This window comes from Macrotis lagotis, chromosome 1 (assembly GCF_037893015.1).
Source record: "Macrotis lagotis isolate mMagLag1 chromosome 1, bilby.v1.9.chrom.fasta, whole genome shotgun sequence".
NCBI lineage: Eukaryota > Metazoa > Chordata > Mammalia > Peramelemorphia > Peramelidae > Macrotis > Macrotis lagotis.
In genome coordinates, this window is record NC_133658.1 from 491,911,523 (window position 1) to 491,933,651 (window position 22,129).

Below are 22,129 nucleotides of genomic sequence, written 5' to 3' on the forward strand. Positions count from 1 at the left end.
AAAAGGTTATTTTTTCTTGACCGGTCTTAACTGGTTCATTAAAAACAATGATAGGTGTAGTTAAATTTCAATGAGACATTTTCACATCTCTCTACTGGCCTGGAGGGATAGGAAAATGTTCCTATATTCTGGGATTGATGCCGGCCAGGGCATCAATCACAGCTTGGTTAAAAATGATTGTTTTCTGTGAGTTCGTACATATGTCTGTGTATGTGTATTTAAATCAGATCTGAAATAATATTATTATTATAGGCTTTTGCTACATATGCTTGCTGCAAAAATACGCTATCAAAGGCTGACCCTCGTGCTCTTCTCCAGAATCCCAGAGAACGACCAAAAATGGACACTACCCCTGTTTAAACAAAAAGGGGGAATTGCTCTGGACCCAGCTCTGGACCTTGGCCACCTATGGGTTAGGAGACGCCTGGGGGTGTGAACCCGCCCACATGGGTGCTGGGAACGCCCCAGTAACAGGAGTGGCTCCGCCCATGAGGGAGGAACAGGGGAGGAGCTCGGGGGAGGAGCAGAAGACTATATAAGGGATGGGACTGGGGAAGGAGAGAGCCATTTTTTCGCTGCTATGTAAGCAATAAAGACCTGCTGTTAGACTGCAACCGGGTGTTCTGTCCAGTTATTGCCCTCCTTCCCCAAAGGAGGGTCCGGCGTCCGAAGACCGACGGGTCCGTGACGACCGAAGACCGGGGAAAGGTATGTATCCAGGCGAAGGCTCGGGGTAGTGTGGCCGAGCAGGAAGGCTCGGGATAGGTCCTCGAGCAGGAAGGCTCGGAATAGGTCCCCGAGCAGTTATCCAATAAGATGAAACTGGAAAATCCTTACCTGGAAGAAAGACTCTAATAATGCTCAATAATTGTAATTCTAATAAAGAGAATAGTCAGAAATGATGGACACTCATGACTTTTCTGTGATTCAGATAGGATGATTTAAAAACAATACCTCCTTAAAAAAAGAGGACAATAAAGAGATGGGAGGATGGAGGAGACTGAATGGGGTAAATCTCATTACATTAAGAGGTACAAAGGACTTATTGCAATAGAGGGGAAGAAAGGAGGTGAGAACCACTTGAATCTTATTCTCATCAGATTGGCTTAAATTTAACATACATGTACTCAATTAAGTTGAGAAACTTATCTTTAAAGGCGTTAAAAGGGGAAAAGGGGAAGGGGAGGAAAACAGGAATCAACAGAAAGAAGGGAAGGAAGAAGGGGCAAAGGGAAAGGGGGGAAAAGGGAAGAGGGTTAGATATAGGAGGACAAACACAATGAAGGTGGTGGTATTCAGAAACAAAATACCAGGGAATATGAATAAAGGGGGAAGGAAGTTAAGGAAGTAAACAGATTGTTAGAAAACCTGGACATTATAGACTTATGTAGGAAATTGAATGGGGATAGAAAGGAATATACCTTTTTCTCTGCAGGACATGGCACTTACACACTTACACTTACACTTACACAAAAACTGACCATATACTAACCATGATCAATTGCAGAAAGGCAGAAATAGTGAATACATCTTTCTCAGATAATAATGCAATAAAAATCATATGCGATATTGGGCCAGGGGGATATAGACCCAAAACTAAAGAAACAACTTACCAAAACCTATGGGATACACTCAAGGCAGCTGTCAGGGGATAGATTACATCTTTAAATGCTTATATGAATAAATTAGAGAAAGAAGAAATCAATGAATTAAATATGCAACTAAAAAAATTAGAGAAAGAACAAGTTAAAAAACCCCAGTTCAATATACCAAATTAGAAATTCTAAAAATTAAAGGAGAAATTAATAAAAATTGAAAGCAAGAAAACTATTGAAATAATAAATAAAACTATGAGCTGGTTTCATTAAAAAATTAAATTGATAAACCTCTGGTCAAGTTATTAAAAAAAATTAAGAACAAAACAAAATTGCTAGTATCATAAATGCAGAAAGGTGAACTCACCACCAATGAGGAGAAAATTAAAGTAATAATTCAGAATTATTTTGCCCACCTCTGTGCCATTAAATTTGATAATCTAAATTAAGTGGATAAATATTTACAAAATTATAAGTTGCCCAGTTTAAATGAAGAGGAAATTACCTAAATAACTCTTATTTCATAAAAAGAAATTCAACAAGCCATTATTGAACTCCCTAAGAAAAAATCTCCAGGACCAGATGGATTCACAAGTAAATTCTATCAAACACTTAAGGAACAATTGGTTCCAATTCTACACAAACTATTTGGAAAAAATAGGTGAAGATGGAACTCTGTCTAACTCTTTCTATGACACCAATATGGTGCTGATAGGTATCCAGGTAACCAGGAAGAGTTAAAACAGAGAAAGAAAATTATAGACCTGTCTCCCTAATGAATATAGATGCAAAAATCTTAAATAAAATCTTAGAAAAACGACTACAAATTATCATTAGGATAATACCTTATGACCAAATAGGGTTTATCCCAGGAATACGGGGTTGGTTCAATATTAGGAAACCTGTCAGTATAATTAATTATATCAATAATAAACCTATCAGAAATCATGTTTATATCAATAGATAATGAAAAAGCTTTTGACAAAATACAGCACCCATTCCTACTAAAAACGATAGAGCACGTGGGAATAAATGGATTGTTCCTTAGAATAATAAAGAGTATCTATCTGAAACCATCAACAAGCATTATATGTAATAGGGATAGGCTAGAGGCATTCCCAATAAGATCAGGGGTGAAACAAGGATACCCATTATCACTACTACTGTTCAATATTGTATTAGAAATGGTAGCTTCAGCAATAAGAGAAGAAAAAGAAATTGAAGGAATTAGAATTGGGAAGGAAGAAACAAAACTCTCGCTTTTGGCAGATGACATGATGGTATACCTAGAGAATCCAAAAAAATCATCTAAAAAACTACTAGAAATAATTTGCAACTTTAGCAAAGTCTCAGGATATAAAATTAACCCTCATAAATCCTCAACATTTCTATATGTGACTAGCAAAATGAAACAGAAAGAACTAGAAAAAGAAATCCCATTCAAAGTAACCTCAGACAATATAAAATACCTGGGAGTCTACCTGTCAAGGCAGACTCAGAAACTTTTTGAAAACAATTACAAAACACTTCTCACACTAAATCAGACTTAAATAACTGGAAAATATCAACTGTTCATGGACAGGCAGAGCAAAATATAATAAAAATGACAATTCTGCCAAAATTAAACTACTTGTTTAGTGCCCTACTAATCAAAATTCCAAAAAAAAAAAACTTTAATGAGTTCTAAAAAATTGTAAGTAAATTCATATGGAGAAATAAAAAGTTGAGAATCTCCATGGATTTAATGAAAAAAAGTGCAAAAGCTGGTGGCTCAGCCCTACCATATCTAAAATTATATTATAAAGCATCAGTCATCAAAACTCTCTGGTATTGGCTAAGAAATAGAGTGGTGGATCAGTGGAACTGATTAGCTGCAATAGCAGTAAATGATTATAGTAATCTGCTGTTTGATAAACCCAAGGAGTCCAGCTATTGGGATAAAAACTCTCTTTTCAATAAAAACTGTTGGAAAAATTGAAAGTTAGTATGGAAGAAACTTGGATTAGATCAACACCTCATACCCTATACCAAGATAAGATCAAAATGGATACAGGATCTAGACATAAAAAAAACAATATTATAAGCAAACTAGAAGATCAAGGAGTAGTTTACTTGATTTATGGAAAGGGAAGCAGTTTATGACCATGGAAAACATGGAGAACACCATTAAAAGCAAATTAGGGGTGGCTAGGTGGTGCAGTGGATAGAGCACTGGCCTTGGAGTCTGTGTGGCCTTGGGCAAGCCACTTAACCCCATTTGCCTTCCAAAAACCAAAGAGAGAGAGAGAGAGAGAGAGAGAGAGAGAGAGAGAGAGAGAGAAGCAAACTAGATAATTTTGATTACATTAAAATAAAAATCTTTTGCACAGACAAAACCACTGTAACCAATATCAAAAGAAATGTAAATTGGTGAACAATTTTTATAACTAGTGTTTCTAACAAAGGACTCATCTCTAGACTATACAGAGAACTGAGTCCATTTTTTTAAAAAACAAGACAAGCCTATCCCCTATCCACAAATAGTCAAAGGATATGCAAAAGCAATTTACAGATGAGGAAATCAAAGTAATCCATAATCATATGAAAAATTTCTCTAAATCACTAATTATTAGAGAAATGCAAATTAAAACATCTCTGAGGTACCACCTCACACCTCTCAGACTGGCCAATATGACCAGAAAGGACAATGAATGATCAATGTTGGAAGGGATGTGGGAAATCTGGGACAATAATACATTGTTGGTGGAGATGTGAACTCATGCAACCTTTCTGGAGAGCAATTTGGAATTATGCCCAAAAGGCAATAAAAATGTGCATACCCTTTGACCCAGAAATACCACTACTGAGTCTATACACTGAAGAGATTAAGAAAAAGGGTAAAAACATCACTTGTATAAAAATGTTCATAGCAGCATTGTTTGTGCTGGCAAAGAAATGGAAACTGAGGGAATGTAGTTCAATTGGGGAATGACTTGACAAACTGTGGTAGATGTATGTCATGGAACACTATTGTTCTATTAGAAACCAGGAGGGATGGAAATTCAGGGAAGCCCTTTAAGGATTTGCATGAACTGATGCTGAGCGAGATGAGAAGAACCAGAACATTTTACACCCTAACAACAAGATGGGAGTGATGATCAACCTTAATGGACTTGCTCACACCAACAGGGAAACAATCAGGCCCAATTTGGGGATATCTGTGATGGAGAATACCATCTGTTTCCCTGAGAAAGACTTGTGGAGTTTGAACAAAGACCAAGGACTATTACCTTTAATTTTAAAAAAGTTGTCTTATTATGTAATTCTGCTATATCTCATACTATATATTTCTTCCTGAAGGATATGATTTCTTTCTCATCACATTCAGCTTAGATCAATGCATACTATGGGAATTATGTAAAGACTAGCAAACTGTGTTCTGTGGGGCGCAGCAGGGAGGGAAGTGAGATTGGGGGGAAAAATTGTAAAACTCAAAATAAATAAAAACTTTCTAAAATTAAAAAAAATAAAACACTAAAAAGTATAGAAATAAAAGGAGTGTCCCAAAAAATTATGAATATCTATCTAAAATCATCAGCAAGAAGTATTTGTGAAGGGGATAAGCTAGAAACCTTCCCAATAAAAATCAGGATGAAGCTAGGATGCCCATTATCACCTCTACTATTCAATAATGTACTGGGAATGTTAGTTATAGCATTAAGAGAAGAAAAAGAAATGAAAAGAATTAGATTAAGTAAAAAAGTGAAAAAAATCACTCTTTGTAGATGATATTAGAGAAACCTAGAGAATCAACTAAAAAAACTGCTTGAAATAATTAACAACTTTAGTAAAGTTATAGAATATTCCCATCTAAATCACAGCATTTCTTTCTATGGAGAGCAATTGGGTGCATACTCTTTGACCAAATAATACCACTAGTTCTATATCTGAATCATAAAAAAGGGAAAAGGACTTACATGTACAAAAATAATTATTGCATCTCTTTTCATAGAAGCAAAATATTAGAAATTGAGGGTGCCCATCAATTTGGGAATGACTGAACAAGTTGTAGTAGATTAATGAATTGGAATACTGTTGTGCAATAAGAAATGATGTGCAGGTAGATTTCAGAAAAACCTGGAAAAAAAATCACAAACTGATGCAAAATGAAATGTGACTAATGTGGAAATATGGTTTATATGACTGCACAAAAATAATCTATATCAAATTGCTTACCATTTTGGGAAAAGGGAAGGGAGAAATTTTGGATTTCAAAATCTTGTAAAAAGAAGTGCTAAAAACTATCTTTACATAAAATTGGGAAAAAATAAAAAAACTAAGCAAAATATTTAAAATGTAATTATACATGGAGAAATTCTTTTGGGGGGATAAAGTAAAGCTTCAAATTTTGGGGGATAAAGTAAAGCTTCAAATAGTGCTTTATTCATCTGAAGCTCCACTACCATGTAGAACCACTTTTGAAAGAATATGGAGGTCCAGTCTTTTTCTGATTCACTGGCCCAGTCAGCTCTGCTTGACTGCTTTTTATTGTCTGTCTCTCTGTCACTCTTTACCTACCATTTTCTTATGTGTTGCAACTTCTTTTAATAAATTTTTATTTTCTTTCCACCCTTATTTTCCCAAGGCTGAATAATGATTCCTCATAGGCAGAACTGAACTCCAGTAGCTGACAAGTCAGCCAGGAGAAATTCTCTTCCCAGACTTGGGAAACTAGATCGAGCTCCAAAGCACAGTCCTTAGGTACTTAAACAACAATTGAATTTTTTCCCCTGGATCTCTTATACCAAATTACAGCCTGGCACATTCTTGGTTCTCCTTAGTACTCATCAACTGAAGCTCTCATTATAGGGGCAGAGCCAAGATGGCAATAGGAGAGGACCTTCTCTCAGTTGCTCTGGAGCAAAACTTATAAACTAAGGACTCTTAACTAAATTTTCGAGAGACAGAACCCACAGAGGGATACAGTGAGGCAGTTCTCCAACCCAAGGTAACCTGGAAAAGAGCAGAAAGGCTCTGCTCCCTGGGGTTGGAGGGGTGGCATGCCATAGCGAAGGAACTTCAGCTTCCTGGAGGCAGCCCCAGGGCACTGGGAGCTGCAGCTCACAGCAGCAAGGGAGTTTCCTGATCTACACCCCGGTGGAGCACCAAGCACAACTTGGGGGAACAGCGGGAGGACCTCAGCCAAAGCGAGCAGAACATGTGAAGCCCAGCCCTCAAGGCACACAGCAAGCAGCCCAGATCCAGGAACCAGAAGCAGGTGGAGCTGGTAAGCAGGAGCCCCCAGAACATGAGCCCATTGAACCTAGGGAAGGGAGTGGAGAGAGACTGACGAGCTCTGCCCCTGGAACAGGACTCTGACCACATTCATATTCTGATTGCAGTCTAGCCCCCCCCCCATAGAACAACAGCCCCCCCCCACCTCAGCCCCATTGGGGGGGGCACTTATGGTCATTCACAGACCAGTAGGGAGGACAGAGCCTCACACACTGAGATCCTTATGGGAGTGTCCCAAAAGCTCAAGAAGCACCCCCAAACCAGGCTCAGGCTGGGAAAATGAGTAAGCAGAGAAAAAAGAGGAACACCATTGACAAATACTTTGCCTGTGATCCCAAGAAGGATCAAAACATTCAATCTGAAAATGAGGAAGTACAAGCTCCTGCATCTAAAGACTCCAAGAAAAACAGAAAGGCTCTGACAGAGCTCAAAAAAGGCTTTGAAAATCAAGTGAAGGAGATAGAGTAAAAATTGGGAAAAGAAATGAGAGAGCTGCAGGAAAAAAACATGACAATGAAGTCAGCAGCTTAGTCAAGGAGATCCAAAAAAATGCTGAAGAAAATAACATATTAAAAACCAGCATAGATCAAATGAATTAAAGAGTTCAAAAAGTTATTGAGAAGAAGAATGCTTTAAAAAGCAGAATTGGCCAGACTGAAAAGGAGATAAGAAAGCTCTCTGAGGAAAACAAATCTTTCAGACAAAGAATAGAATTCAGGGAGATTGATGAATTTATGAGAAATCAGGACTCAATACTTCAAAACCAAAAGAATGAAAAATTAGAAGGAAATGTGAAACATCTCATTGAAAAAACAACTGATATGGAAAACAGACTTAGGAAGATAGTTTAAAAATTCCTGAAAGTCATGATCAGGAAAAGAGCCTTGACATCATTTTCAAAGAATTATTACAGGAAAATTGCCCTGATATCCTAGAAGCAGAGGGCAAAATAGAAATGGAGTGAATCCACTGATCTCCGTGAGAAAGAGATCCAAAAAAAAAAACAACCCAGGAATATTATAGCCAAGTTCCAGAACTCCCAAGTCAAAGAGAAAATATTACAAGCAGCCAGACGGACACAACTCAAATATCATGGAGCTACAGTCAGGATCACACAGGACTTAGCAGCAACTACATTAAAAGCTGGTAGGGCTTGGAATATAATATTCCAGAAGGCAAAAGAGCTTGGAATGCAACCAAGAATCAAATACCCAGCAAAACTGAATGTCCTCTTCCAGGAAAAAAGATGGACTTTCAATGAACCAGGGGAATTTCAAATGTTCCTGTTGGAATGGCCAGAGCTGAACAGAAGGTTTGATCTTCACATACAGGACTCAGGTGAATCATGGAGAGTTGAGGAGAGGAGGAAAGTATGAGGGACTTAATGATGATATACTACATGTATTCCTGTATAGAAAAATGACACTTATAATACTCATATGAACCTTCTCATTTAATACAGCAAGTAGAAGAAGCTTTTATAGATGAAGCACAGGAGAAAACTGAATCTGAAGATATATTGTGATATAAAATGGAATCAATAGATAAAAGGGAAATGTAATGGGAGAAAGGAAAAGGAGAGGAGGAATGGGCTAAGATATTTCATATAATAAGATTTTTCTTTATTACAATGAGCTATTGCAATGATATGGAAGGGGGAAGGCAAGAGGGAATGAGGGAATCTTCGCTCTCATCAGAGGTAGTTAGGAGAGGAAACAGCATATATATATACTCAATGGGCTATAGACATCTGGAGTAAGAAGGAGAAGGGGGAGACAGGGGGAAGGGGAGTGACGTGAGTAATGGAGGAGAGGATGGATCATGGGGGGAGAGTGGTCAGATATAACACATTATCTTTTTTACTTCTTGCAAGGGGCTGGGATTGGATGGCCTGTCTGGGACTATAGGGCCAGGTGGATGCTGGGTAAGGGGTCGTATGTGGGTTCGGGGCCTCTTGGCCCCAGGGCTGGGGATCTGTCTGCTGTGCCACTCAACTACCCTACAGCAGAGACAGAGGGAAAGGAGAGAGAAAATATAGTTCATGATAGTAGAGAAGTATGAATGGAGTTGCAATCAGCAATGGCAATGGTGGAAAAATATGGAAGTAACTATTTTGTTGGACTTATCCTAAAGAATGTGATCCACCTGTGACAGAGCTGGTGGCATTGGAACACAGACTGAAGCATATTTTTTATTATTATTATTATTTTCTGGGGGGTGTTGCAGGGCAAATGGGACTGGGTGGCCTGCCTGGGGCCGCACAACTGGGTGATTGTTGGGTGTCTGAGGCCGGATTTGGACCTGGGTGCTCCTGCCTAAAGGGCTAGTGATCTGTCTGCCACCCAGCTGCTCTACTATTATTATTACTATTTTATTTTGGGTCTTTTTTTGGGGGGGGTTGTAGGGCAATGGTTTGGGGGTGGCTTGCATGGGGTCATACAGCTGGGTGATTGTTGGGTGTCTGGGACCAGATTTGGGCTCGGGCACTCCTGGCTCCAGGGCCGGTGCTCCATCCACTGTGCCACCTGGCCATACCTACAATTATTATTATTATTATTTTGTTTTAATTTTAATTTTTTTCTCTCCCCTTTACTTTATCGCTTATGCAGGTGTATATTTTCTTGGGGGAGGGGTATTATGTTTACTCTTAAACAAGAATATTTTAGTAATGTATAAAAAAGCATTATCTGTACAAAATAAGAATAAAATAAATTTTTAAAAAAGAAAGAATATGGAGGATTTAAACTTTACACTGTATATAATTCATTCAGTACATGCATGATGTGTTCTATCATTGGTATTCAGTCACAAGCTCTCCTGCTGCAGATTCTGTAATTTGAATCATGTATAATGATTTATTATCCCCCCCCGGGGGTCTTTTTTTTTTTCAGTAGGAGAACAATTTATACATGCTGCGATAAATGGAAATTGTTTGTCTACTGACCATTCCATATTCATCATTCACATGTGAACAATAGTCTTCCTTAATGAATAACATCTGCACAACTTCTTGTGCCAGAAATCTTTAACATCCTTGACATATTATGAAGTAGGATTTCTTGAAACTGGTAACACTTGACAATCCTGAAGTCGATAAAGATGCATTTTAGTTGTTTGCATAATTCTCTTTTTGAAGCTATTACTTTTGTCTATACATTTGAGACTATTTCTCCTTGTACAAAATTTTTATCTTTTTTTATTTTTTAATTTATGGAATAAAAGACATAATTCTATAACATTATAATAAAAAAGATGCACAAGAAACTACAAATCTATTATGTGCAATTGCTATTTCCTTTAAATATATAAAGTTATCATATAAATTTATTTTTCCCTTTTTTCTTCCCTCCCTCATTCCCCCTCTAGCCTAGAGATAGCTACCATTAGACACAAATAGGTATATATGAATGAAATTGTTCTTTATTTACTTATTTATTAGTTCTTTCCCTGAATGCAGATAGTCTTTCTTCTTGTGTCCTTTATATTTAATTTGACTAATAATAATCAAAATAACATTCTTGCAAAGTCATTCTTAAAACATTATTTTTGTAATTGTATACAATTTTCTCTTGGTTCTGCTCATTTCATTCTTCATTATTTCATGTAAGTTTTTCCATGTTTTTCATTGAGCTCATAATTTCTTATAGCACAGCAGTATTCCATCACAATCATAAACTACAATTGGTTCAGTCACTGCCCAACTGTTGAGTGAAAACAAAGAAAATGATAAAAACAATTTCATTTAATGAATATGGATGCAAAAAATACTAAATAAAAATTCTAATTAAAAGATTATCATATATTACAGAGATAATACATTATGATCAAGTGAGATTTACACCAGGAATGCAGGGATGATTTAAAATAAAGAAAACTAGTAAAATTCTTATATCATTAATAAAAGTAGAAAATCATATGATTATGTCAGTAGATGTAGAAAAGGCTTTTGATTAGGTACAACACTCATTTCCATTACCAAAACTTGAAAATATTAGCATAAATGGATTTTTCCTTAAACTGATAAAAAAAAGGCATTTCTATAGCAAGTCTTCCAGTAAGATCAGGTGTGAAACTGGGATGCTCTATCACCATTATTTAATATTATATTAGAAATCCTAACAATAGAAATAAGAGAAGAAAGTGAATCAGAACAGGGAATGAGGTAATAAAACTATCTCTTTTTGCAAATGATATGATGCTACATTTGGGAAATCCCAAAGACTCAACGAAAGTTGAAAACTTTTAACAAAGTAGCAGGATGTAAAGCAAATCACCACAAATGATTAGCATTCCTATTTATCACAAACAAAACCCTGTATAAAATTTAAAAATCAAGTGAACAATATTTATGCTTTCCTCTGGATGACAGAAAATTGTTCTTAATCAGAGGCGTGAATGATGTGTTCAAAAGATGTATCCCAAAGGGATTAACCAATGAAGGCCTAATCTCAGGGTATGCTTGGAGATAGGCTCTCTTTTCTGCCAAATCACATGGGTTTTTACTTCTGGAAGTACCTGATGATAAGGAATGGAAGGTAAATCAGAGAATGCATAGATATAGGCATGAGATAATCATTATTTCCTGACCCCTCTCCAAATGTATGTTTTATAGCACATAGTTAGTATGTTCTGTCTTTCACATCAAGACTAGTAGTTCAAGGGAATTGTCATCTCCTTTTTTCCCTCTTTGTGAATACACTAAATATGTTTCTTCAGTTACTTAATTTTTTTTAAGGTAGCCTTTTTCCCACTGATTTTCTTTCAGTTCTTTTCCCATTGCTTTTATATATTTTTTCGCCCTCTTCTTCTTTTCAAGTAGTTAGATTATCCCTTCCTCTCCACCCATTCAGCTGACACCTTGTTCCTTAGTTTTGCTTTTTTAATTTAATTTTTGGACCCCTCTCCAAAGAAGAATTTCCTTAACTCTCTTCATTATCCATTTTAGTCTTCTGCAGACTTTCATTCTCTGATTCATGATCCCTATAATTATCTGAATTTTCTCTTTTCTCTGTATTTTTCATACACTCAAAGCTTTTGAGGTAACCATTCTAGGCTATTCCCTCTAAGCCCCTACTCTGCTGAGTAAGGGCTTACTCTATGGATTCCACTTTTCCATCATGTCTCATTCCAAGAACAAAGTCAATTATTACAGGCATTAGAGAGGTCACTGTCTCATGGAAGTGTCCCTCCTTTACCATGTCCCTGATTATACAGCCTATTACTTATATATAAACTTCTTTTTTGACCTTTTTGTTACTTGTACACTTGCCTGAAATATCCTAAATGCATGCTCTCCCATCCTGCAGGTGCTAGTTACTCTGAGGAGTTTCAAATTCCCCTAGTTCAATGTAGGAAAAATATATTTTTAGGTTTTTGCAAGGCAAATGGGGTTAAGTGGCTTGCCCAAGGCTAAACAGCTAGGTAATTAAGTATCTGAGGCTGGATTTGAACTCAGGTACTTCTGACTCCAGGGCTGGTGCTCTATCCACTGCACCACCTAGCCACCCCAGAAAAAAAATATTTTTAAGCACCAAATCATGTAGGCCTCATCCTATGCAATGTCTTTATCTCCTCAGTTCATCTCTCTTCATCCACAGGAGTACTCATCAGTACAACTCCCTCCCACTTCCAAAATAAGACCTCTTTCCTCCCCTTCCCTATATTTCATTCTTTCCCTCCACCCCTCACCCACTTCCAAATACCACAGAGATCACCTTACCCTCATCACAAGCCTTTGATTTGACAGCAAATCACCCTCTCTATCCTTCCCCTCTTTGTCTATGTCTAGAAAGAAGTCTCAATACAGTCTCAACCTGTCACTTACTATTGGTTACTATTGGTGTCCTTAATTTTTAACTTCTGCTGTTTGTAGTATTGGAGAAGCAAATAATCTCTTCAATTCTGCTTTTCTTTCTAATAAAGTTTCAAATTCCTTTTTATTACAACTGTTTTCATCTTTTTTCCCCCTGTATGGTTAAAACTCAGATTTGTGTCTGATCTTATTATCTCTTATACTTTTTGTTTTTTCCTTAAGGATATGATTTCTCTGACATCACACTCAATTTGGATCAATGCACAAGATGGAAATAAAGTAAAGACTGACAAATTGCTTTCTGTGGGGAGGGAAGTAAGATTGGGGGAAAATCTGTAAAATTCAAAATAAATAAAATCTACTAAAACTCAGATTTTCAGGATAGATCACACTGGGCTGCATCCTGAGCTCCACTGCTCTCTGGAAAACATTATTCCATTACCTCCTTTTTTATTGAGGGTACAGAATAACCTTTCATTATTCAAATTTTCTTTCCTTTGTATATGAAGGACTTTCTCCTGATTTCTCAAGACCATTATATTGTTTGTTTTATTTTATTTTTTCCTGGAAGTGATTTGTGCATTCTTCCAATAGGAATTTCATTTTCTATGTTCTGATGTTCTTAGAAGGGGCAATTTTCTTTTATTATTTCTCTTATTATGGAGTTAAAATTCTTTAACCTATCAACCTATCATGTACTTCTGGGGCAGAGTCAAGATAGCGACATGAAGCATGCTCCAAAGCTTTTCCCTACACAACCTTAAATGAATGAAACCTCTATACAAACATTAAAGCTACAGATCCCACCAAAAAAGAAAAAAAGATCAAAACAAATTTTCAACTGCAGACATCATGGAGAATCTTCAGTGATGGTCTATCTCATGGGGGTGGGGGTGGGGATGCAAAAATGGGAAGAAAAGCCCAGCTGGATGGGAAAGTGGGAAAACCAGCAGAAGGCTTTCAGTCATAGTACAGCACAGGTCCCAGAAGCTAGACTGCAAGCCAGCAGGGAGGGTCCCAACCCCAGACAAAGTCTGAACCTTGAGCCTGGCGGGGCAGCAGACAGGACTGGATTGGGAACAAACCACTGCATAGGCAGAGCCTGGACAAAAAGGAACAAATAAACATCTCTATACGGGAAAATGCCTGGGCTGCATAGGCAACATCTTGGTCAGTGATAATCAAGAGTTTAGACTCCAATCCCTGCACAAAAAGTTTGGGTCTATATTCCATATATCCCAGGAGCAAAGCTCAACAATTAAAATGAGCAAAAAACCCTAAAAAAGCGCTAACCATAGTAAAGCTAATAGGCAGGTAGAGATGATAAAAAATGCCATATCAGAAGAAGAAAGCAGTGACAGATTATCTACCTACATGGGAAGTCTCAAAAGAGTCTATGGATTGGACTCAAATCTAAAACCTCATAGAAGAACTTGAAAAAGAATTTAAAAATCAAAGGAAGGGGCGGCTAGGTGGTGCAGTGGATAAAACACTGGCCTTGGAGTCAGGAATACCTGGGTTCAAATCCGGTCTCAGACACTTAATAATCACCTAGCTGTGTGGCCTTGGGCAAGCCACTTAACCCCATTGCCTTGCAAAAACTAAAAAAAAAAACAAAAAAAAAAAACTACAAGAACTTAAGATAGAGAAGCAGAAATAGCCTTAAACCAGCATCTTATACACATTAATAATATATTCATGTTTTTAATATTAATTATAGTATCACTGAAAATTTTGAAGTGAAGCAAATCACAAGCTTTTCATAGCTATGGATAACCAAATAATGGATAGAGATAATTACAAAAGATAGAATAGATAATTTGATGACATGAAACTGAAAATCTTATTCACAAACAAAATTAATGCATTTAAATTAAGCATGGCAACAGATGAATAGGGGGAAAAAACTTTCCATCTAAAATAATGGTTTGATATATAAGATATATAGGCAACTGATATTTGTTATATATAAAATCATATTTCTGAACAAAAGTCATTCCTTAATACAGATATGATTAAATTGTTATAATTTCCTATGTGCCAGATAATGTCCTAAGGACTTTGTAATTATTATCTGATGCTCACAATAATCATAGGAGGTAAATAATATTTCAGATATTCAGATGAGAAAAATGAGATAAACAGAGGTTAAATTTCTTGCCCAGAGTCGAACAGCTAGTTAAGTGTCTAATGTCTGATTTGAACTCAGATATTCCTGATTCCAAGTCCAGCATTCTATCCACAGTGTCAACTGTCCACCCATGCAAAGTATTAATAACTTTTTGACAAAGTGTTCCAAATTGCTACTAAAATGAGAAACACCAGTCCAAACAACCCTGAGGTCACCTAAATCCAACAAATTTACAAAGATGCCAAGAGATGGAAACTTGCCGAGCTCTTCCGAATTCCCCTCCCAAACAACTTTAAATTATGCTCCAAAACAAACACTGGAGCAAAAGAACTCATAAAAGGATGGGATGAAACAATTTTTCAACCCAGGACAATTTAGAAGGTCAGCAGATAAGATCTATCACCCCTGGGCAAAGGGAGAGTGCAATCCAGAGCAGGTTGCATTGAAGCAACAACATTAGTAGCTGATTTCAGAGATCTCAGAAGATTGTAAAGGAGTATGACAACTGGTCAGAAAAAAAATTAAAAGGGTTGCTTTGCTAGTAGTGGATTCAGGACTTTGTTGCATTAGCTAGAGTCTGGTTCAGGTGGCAGTCCTGGATCCTCCTCTCAGAGGGAGAAGTATTAGCACAACAGAGTTCTGTGGAACCAGAATCCTGGCCACAGTTACAGGAGGAAAAAAAGAACTTATGATCATTCAAACCAGAACACAAGCCAGGAGAAAAATAAGAACAACTCTCCTTAGATAGTAGCATTTCAGAAGAACTAAAAGCAGGTTCCTGCTTTTTTCTCTTTCTAATCTAGAACCACATGCTCCAATTTATACCTCTAGAACAATATGGCCCCAACTCCATGTGGCCAGATCTATATTGATTTAAGCTTTTCTTCTCTTTTCCTCTCCTGGGTTCCCTGTTGTGTCCTTCTCCCTTCTTTCCTCTAAGTTTTTTCCCCCTGGATCTAATCTATGTTGATCTAAGCTTCTCTCTCTCTCTCTCTCTCTCTGTTAGTGAAACTACTTCTTCCGGTCATCCTTTCTCTTTTTTTCTTAGCCATTCTTATCTGTACCTTTGTTTTTCAGTCTGAACTTTTATACTCATGGTCAGTCATGAGTTTTCCACTTAAAAAACCCAGATTGTTGGACCTTTTCCTCTCAGGCTGCCCCCAATTTCCTGTCATCATATTGGTGACTGGATGAAGGGATATGAACCTGACCTTGGACTTATAGAAGATGAAGACTAAGGTCCTTTCTAGGTGTCAGTCACCTTTGTTGGATTTTAAGTGGGAAATAGAAAATCTGGTAAATTTTAGGAATGGAATTGCAGAGATTATTGATGTAGAAGAGAAGACATAGACCGGACCAAGTTAATATCATTCCTCTCTCTCTGATACTCCATGTGATTTCCAGCGTTCCCCTCCAAGGGGCTATGGCCCTTTCCATTAGGGATCATTCATGTTCTACCTGCTAAGATTCCTTTCAAACCTGACATTCTCTGTTTCAAGATTCCTTTTGGCTTGAACAACCTATAGTCACTATCCTGTGATCCCCATCAGGCTGCATCTGAAGAGAGTCTAAGCATTGCATAAAATTAATGCATGTGTGAAGAAGAAGAAGCCCTTTGAGGGCAGGATCTCTTGGACTTGGATCTTCAAGGACAGTCTAGAGCAAAGACTAGCAGGACAATAACTAATGAAGTAATAAATGAGAAATAATTGATTTACAGGAAACAAGATGCTAACCTGTTGGTTCCCTACACCTGAAGATGACCCCTCTTACCTGGTATTTCAAAGAACTGTAGTGAACCTTCAAAACTTTTTCTGATTAATTCTCACAGAAGAGAAAGAGATCCAGAACAGATAAGGGGTCTTTGTGTTCACAATTGCTAGTGCTTAACCTGACCCAAAGGTGTTAAGACAATGGGATAGCTGGAATAAGGTGAGAACTCACTTCTCCAATCTACCTACAGCCATTATAGAAGCCTGAGGGAAGCCAGTCTGAGCAAATAGCTGTTTGAGGAAGGAGATAGAAGAAGAGCAGCAAACTTCAAGCAGCTCCTGTCATCAGTCTCAGAAAATCTGTAACCATAAGTAGCACCATGGCAACCTCCTTGCCCTCTAGAAGTGGCAAAATTGATACCACCAACATGATGCCAACTTTGAATGAGAGTAACATCTTGATGAGCTCTCATTTTTCAGAAGTCCTGCAGCTTTTGCTGGGACTCCTGCTGGTGCTCCTGCTGCTGGTGCTACTGCTGCTGCATTTGCTACTGCGTTTGCTGCCGCTGCTGCTCCTCCTCCTTTGGCCCCTGCTGCATCGTCTGTCACCTTTGTCTACAGTGGACAAGGATCTGGGCTCTCCCCACTGGAGAAGAGGAATGTGGCCCATTCTGTGTTGCATTCCACTTCTTCTGACCCTGTCCTCCAGACTCTGCTCCCCAGCATGGCTGTCTCCTCCTCCTCTTTACCCACTGTCCTTTCTTCCTCCAATATTAGCCATGTGGAACCTACCGTGACACTATTGAGCCCCCCCCCCCCCCCATTCACACAGCAGGACCAGTGACAGCTCCTATAGCAAAAGGAAACACAAGGGGGAGTGATTCCACCATGAGTGTGGCGAGTTTACCCACTATGCTGCTTCTGAGGCTCCTGGGGGTGCTGCAGTTTCCTTTCACTCTTCCCTGGTGAACAGCCAGCCTGGTTCCAGCATGCCAGACCTAGCCACCATATAGGTCATCAACCTAAAGTCCCCTAAAATCATAGTACTAATGCAGTTTGTGTCTCAACAGCAAGTACAACCAGCAGCCAGTCCACCTCAGCAGATAACCAGATCAATGGGCAAACCACACCACGTGTCCCAAATCCTAGTGGGATACCAGCTAAAGGCTATCAGGGACTGCAATAGCCACAGCAGGTGGTCTACAAGCAAAGCTGATTCAACTACCTCAGAATCCTACAAGGATTAAAAAAATCCTGCTCCCCCCTCCCCGGTATGGTCCTCATTCAAAGTGAGAATGGACAATTATTAATACTTCCTCAAAAGACCTTGACACAAAGGCAGGCTCAGACCCAGAAGAGCAAGGCCCTTCCCACAAGTGGCCCTTCTGTTCAGATGTCAGCTGTGAAGGCTTCTGGAAAACCAATGATTACAACACAAGTGACACCAACCACTGTAATTATACAAATGTCTCAGACACAGAAGACTCAGCCAAAGGTACAGCCGACAACAACATCACAACCTTCTTTTGCATCACAGCCTCTAGTTGATCTGTGGGGTACTAACCAGAAAACTGCATCAAGAACAGCCTCTGCTGTACAGCCTAGAACTCTTCAGAAGACTGGACAAGAAGTCAAAGCAACTACTATTGTTCCCACACAAACTCTGGAAAATGTGGAGAAATGTAAGAATTTTCTATTAACATTAGTAAAATTGTCCTTAGCTGGTAAAGAGTCTACAGAGATAGCAGCAAAAAGTCCTAGAATTAGTAAAGAACCTGCTTGGGAGGGGGGGGGATCGAAGCAGAAGATTTTATCAAGATCTGAATGCTTCACCTCAACCTTACCTCTTGCCTTTCCTAAAGAAGACTTCACCAACCTTGAGACAGTTAACACCAGATCCACCGTTTTTATCTTGCAAAGTCAGCCCCAGAAACCTACAACACAGACCCTGCCAGCAATGGTGCTGAACTCTACAATTCAGGGAATGGTGAGGAATACTTCGGCAACCATCACAACCACTTCTTGGCCACCAGTCATCAGTCTGAAAAAGCCAACACTGGTCAGAGTTAGCAAACATGGAAAACCTCCACCTCAGGTCATCCAACAACCACAGAAACCAGCAGCATTGATAAGACCTCCACAGGGAACATTGCCACCAAAGCCTACAGTGACATTGCCACAGCCACATACATAATCATATTATACTTACTACTCCTCAGCAAATTCAAAGGAATCAACTTTGAACAGTTTCTGTGATCAAACCTGCCATATGACCTGGTACCAAAGCTCTTTCTATTGTATCAGCACAAGCAGCTGCTGCACAAAGCAATAAACTGAAAGAACCTAGAGGTGGGTCTTGCAGAGATGATGACAATATTAATGATGTGGCATCAATGGCAGGAGTAAACTTATCAGAGGAGTGTGCAAAGATTTTGGCAACAAATTCTGAATTAGTAGGCACATTGACAAGATCTTGTAATGATGAAACTTTCCTCCTTTCAACATGTTTACAAATAAGGATCTTAGAAATAGGTAAAGAGCATGAAATGACAGAACTGGATCCTGATGTAATAAGTCACGTGTCACCTGCCACCTGGCAAAGGCTACAAATTCTTTTAGAAAAAATATCTGTAGCTGCTCAACACAGGAATCTTTCTTATAAGGATGATGAAACATACAAACAGTCAAGTGATGTCCGGGCACAGTTCAAAATCTTCGAATTGTTTGGTCGAATTGAAAAATGGAAGAAAGATGAACAAGAGAGAGAGATTTTAATTTGAGTGGCAAAGTCTCGATCTAGGCAAGAAGATCCAGAAAAACTTAGGTTGAAACTGAAGGCAAAAGAGATACAGGAGCTAGTGCTAGCACAAATAAAGCAAAGGGATGAGGGATGCCAACTTAGCAACCTTAGCAGCAATTAGTCCTAGGAAGAAAAGGAAAGTGGATTCTCTAGAACCTGGATCATCAGGGTCAGAAGGTTCTGGAACAAGTACAACAATCCTGGGCAGTTCTGGAGTTGGAACAATTACGCCGTTTACATGACAAAGGATAACCAGAATCAAAGTCGGGGACCTCATATTTTTTTTTAGGAAATGATTGACAAACAAGACAGTCACTATTGCTATATAAAGCATTCCTTAAGTAAAGTGAAAAAAAAATCACGGTATTTTTGATGGCCAAGCCTGGGGGCATTTTTATATATTTGTATATTATATATTTTTTGGCAAAAGCGATTGGAATATTGCTTCAAAACTGATTTCTCTTTACATGGAACAGTTTTATATTCCTGTTTATAAATCAACTCTTCAGTATGAAAGAAAGTCCATTTCTGTAACAGTGAGAATACTTACAAAGACTATTATTACAATGGATGTTATTAAAGGACTATTAAATCTTAACTCATTTTTGAATCCGTGGCCTTCGTACCAAACAAGCCATATATAAAGACTGATGGAATTATTTAGCAAATAAGTAGCTGCCCTTTGTCAAACTTGTAGCAATTACAACATTATTTGTCCATTTTAATTCAATTTGACTTACCTACATTACATAGGTATAATAAAATACTCCCATATTTCCCTGAAAATAAGCCCTAGAATTTTTTTCAGGATGCAAGTAATATAAGCCCTATCCCCAAAATAAAACCCTTTTAAACTCAAAAGCCAGATAGACCAATTAGTAAATCTGAGCAAACACATGATGGGTATATTGTATTATAAAATAATAATATTAACATATAATTAAATATAAATAATAATATTGACATTAGTAATTAAAATAAATTATAATATAATTTATAACTAACTTTTTGTAAATACTCAAGCAGGCACCTTTAGACAAGAAGTAAACACCTATGTAAGAGACATGAAGAACTTCCTTACAGAGAATAGATCAAAAAATTATTCCCATAGGAATGACTATCTCTAGACATCCACTGAAAATGGATGCTAATGCATCTTTTGAAACAAAAATTAATATAAGAGCCAGTCTTATTTTCAGGGAAATATAGAATGCCACAGCTAATGACCTCATTTCACTTTTTTATTTTTACTTTTAAATAGTCAGTTGGCAAAGCAAACTGATGTTTTAGACTTTATTGCCTTCCCCAAAATGTTCAAAATTCAAGAGAAATATTTCATTTTAGAAACATAACCTCAGTTTTTTAATCACAGCACTGCTAGTTCCAGGCCCTGAGAGTCCATAAAGTAAAATTCTTTCTGAATGTATTATTTAAATCTGTAAAAAGCATTTTATTTTGAAAAGAATAACAAAAACCTTTTCACTACAACTTGCACTATGCTTTTAAGGTTAAAAGTGAAAGTTTAGATTAAAAAAATCAAAAATTGAAAAGAATCATCAAAAGACTTTCTCAGTATCAAACAAGTATTGAAAAAATAGTTGGTGTATTTTGTCAATAATTTTACATGAGTTTTAGCATATAACAAAGTGATTATGTAAACTAAAATTATTTTACTAAAAGACTGTATGTAAACTGTGGATCAACTTTAAAGATGTCCAGAGCAACTTGCCTTCCTTGTACCTATTTTTTTTAAATTTCAAATATACTAATTGATTCTTTATATTGTCAAATGTTATTGTTTTAAATTATTTATTGATATTGTAATAAATTGTCTATTGATTGTAAAAAGAGAATTAGAATTGAGCAAATGAAAACTAGTGACACCACAAGATATCAAGAAGTAGTACAATAAAAATCAAAGGACTTAAAAAAATAAAAGAAAACATGAAATCTCTCATTGGAAAAACAACTGAACTGAAAAATAGATCCAGAAAGAGATAATTCAAGAATTTTTGGACTACCTGAAATCCATGATCAAAAAAAATGGCCTAGACATGTTCTTTCAAGATATTATCAAGGAATACAGTCCTGCTATTCTAGACCCAGAGGTTAACATAGAAATTGAAGTGTACTTCCTGAAATTCCAAAGTGAAAACTCCCAGGAATATGTTATGACCAAATTCTAGACTTCCTGAGTTAAACAGAAAATATTGCCAGAAAGAAACAATTAAAATATTATAGAGTAACAATCAATTTAACATTTAAGTATTGGAAAGCTTATAATATATTCTGAAGGGTTAAAAAGGTTAAGATTACAACCAAGAATCACCTACCTAGCAAAATTGAGTATAATCCTTCAAGAGGGGAAAAAGATATTCAAGGAAATAGAGGACTTTCAAGTATTCCTGATGAAAAGACCAGAAATGAACAGAAATTCTGACTTTCAAATACAATACTCAAGTGAAGTATAAAAAAGAAAACATGAAGAGGAATAAATTCAATAAGGTTAAACTGTTTACATTTCTACATGGTATGAGTTGAATATGATGGAATGATAACCAAAAAATCAAATTGAGAGGTAAGAAAGATAACTACACTGGGAAAAGGGTGAAAGGAGAGAGAATAGGATAAATTATCTCACATAGAAGAGACATGAAAAAAAGTTTACAATGGAGGGGAAAATGGAGTAGTTGGCAGGAGCACTTAAGCTTTACTTACTCTCTTTAGAACTAGCTCAAAGAGAATAACATACACACACATAGTTGGGTATATAAACCTTATCCTAAATTTAAAGGAAGGGGGCTG

At 37.3% G+C, this 22,129-nt stretch overlaps 1 pseudogene; it reads left to right on the forward strand.

The window, feature by feature from the left end:
* Window positions 1–137: 137 nt before the first annotated feature.
* LOC141504869 (transcription initiation factor TFIID subunit 4 pseudogene) lies at window positions 138–19,669 on the forward strand (annotated as a pseudogene).
* Window positions 19,670–22,129: the final 2,460 nt, after the last annotated feature.